We start from the raw sequence: 2,536 nt of genomic DNA on the forward strand, positions 1-2,536 counted from the left end.
CTGGCGCCATGATGAAAGTGGTTGCCAGCTTACGAACGCGTAACCGCTAAATTTTGTTCATGCAGTCATGGTAAACGTTGATCATGGTAGAGGCAACACAGATGAGGTCGTTGGTTGGTCATGGTTTGTAATTTACCTTAGGTAATCGACTCGCGATTTAATGGATTTGTCAGGCAACAGGCACACACATATTTCGCTCAAGAGAGAACGTAAACTTTATCTTCAAATCAATAAGGTTTGAGTTCGGCGTCTTTTTAGTGGGTCTGGGCACCCGCCGCGGACGCGGTTTCGAGACCTTGTAGGTGTTCTGTGACCTTGTCTCGAAGCGGCTTCCTCGGCTCGCTGGACGGCCCAGAGTTGTGCTGTCAGGTTCGAGCTGAGCAGTGCGGTCTTCCAGCGCGAGCGGAGGCTGGCGGTTTTCGCGCACTCCTCCATCAATACTGCGTGGCATTGCGGCATTTCGAAATCTGTCACATCGTACACGGAGTTTCCTACAGAAATAAATAGGAATCTCGCATATATCCTCAGAAGCTCAGATACATTTCCTTTCTTGAAAACTCCACGCTCGCTACCTTCCTGTTAATAATACCATGTCACGTTAGGAGACTAGATAAGCCCGAAAAGGTGCAAGCTTTTCATAAAGTACGGCTAAAGAAAATTTTCCTCTCCACCTGGCTATCATACCCAAGAAAAAAAAAATACTGCATTAGAAGGCTAGAGCACCACAATAATTTACTATAATAGTGTTTCTATAAGTTAATCATCGCGGCTGCCACGTGTGAAAGAAGCCAGAAGAAATGCATACAGAACTTTCGTTTGGCACCTTTTTTTATGGACAGGGTCGTCATACCTGGTCTATGGCTACACGACGACTAACATTTTTTATATCATGTCGTTGTCACATGTCATGACGTTAACACAGTGTTGATGATGCCACATATGGCATTTCGAGACATTTCTCAGCGTAAAAACTTAAATTGTCTTAATTGCTAAATGTCATCACTTACATAAATGCGAGAAGAGTGTGGTCAATTGTTTCTGACGTGCGACTTCGAAAATAGCACACGTTTAAACACTGTTTTCTGAAGAAGTACAAAATAAATAAATAGCCGTCTCATTTTGCTAAATCCTTCCGTTTTAAAGCATGTCGACGTGGAGTGGCCCAAAAATGAAGCCCCCCTTTGCGTGACCTATGCACAATGCAGCTTAGAGTAATTAAATAATTTCTACACTAAATGCAGTGTTCTACACAGTACTTCTTAAATGCTACCATTAACGTCTTACCTTGATTATAAACGTGAAGCTTCTGTGTTGCACACGGTCGAATATGAATTCTTGAGCACCCAACCTCCATTCATGCAAATGCATGAACGTGCGTGTGCGTGTGTGCATGTGTGTGTGTTTGTTTATTGTTTGTTTGTTTGTTTGTTTGAAATACTCTCAATGCTATTACGGCTTTGTAGCCCTCCCTTTATTCATGTGTAGCCCTATGTATCCCTCCCTCCACTCTCCTAAACTATGTAATCGTCTTTGTGACTCTAGTTCACCTCAACAGTTCCTCAATACCATGCATAGTTTCGGAGTAATTTGCCTATCGTCGAACCATTCCTTCCAGGTTTGTTTGTTGGGTTATATATATACTGCTGCGTCACAATATTTACAGGTTTGCGCATCATTGTTGAGTGCTCATAAGTGTACTTGAACAATGCAAATCCCTCCACTAAATGGCTGAAAATTTTGGGGGCTCCTGATGCTACACTTTGAGATATGCGAAAGCATATACAGAGTGTCATTATTTTTTTTTTTTTAGCAGCGGCAAATTTTTTTAAAAAGTGGCCTGTGGCAGATTGCACGATTCTAATCATTGACCTAAATTACTCGATGAGGCGGCCATTATTTCTGAAGAAGCGAAAATGCTTAATTGACTAATTACCATAATTACACTAATTGTCGTTTTAATTAATTAATTTAGAACGCATATTTCGCTCTACGAATTGTAGTTAGTAAGGTCACAAGATATATCCACTTTGAACGGTTTTGAGATATGCGCCGTCAAACTTGCGGTAAGAACGCGCCGTTGTTCCACTTACTTTTTTAGGAATACGCTGTTTTGTGCGTTGAAGCACGAAAAAACTGGAACACCAAAGCATTTCGTCGGACACTGAAAATTAATATATGGAAACTGGTATATATAGTCCTGCGGATTAGTTTCAAGTGGATACGCCCTGCGAACCTACCGGCTACGATTCGTAAATTGAAATATGTGCCGCAAAGTAAATAATTAAATAAATTAATTAGTGTAATTATCTTAATTATTCGATCAGGCATTTCGATTGCAGATGAAACGGTCGCCTCATTGAGCAATTTAGCTCAAGCGTTAGAATATTGCGCTATCTACCAGAAGCAATTTTAAGAAATTTGGTGCATCTTAAAAAATAAAAAAAAAATAAAAATAAAACACCTGGTATATGTGGAGTCTCTCTAATCGGCGATATGTGAATTGTTTCTTCCTGCTCTGCTAATTTGTTTTCTTCGT

Source organism: Dermacentor variabilis, chromosome 6, assembly GCF_050947875.1.
Source record: "Dermacentor variabilis isolate Ectoservices chromosome 6, ASM5094787v1, whole genome shotgun sequence".
In the NCBI taxonomy this organism is placed as follows: Eukaryota; Metazoa; Arthropoda; class Arachnida; order Ixodida; family Ixodidae; genus Dermacentor; species Dermacentor variabilis.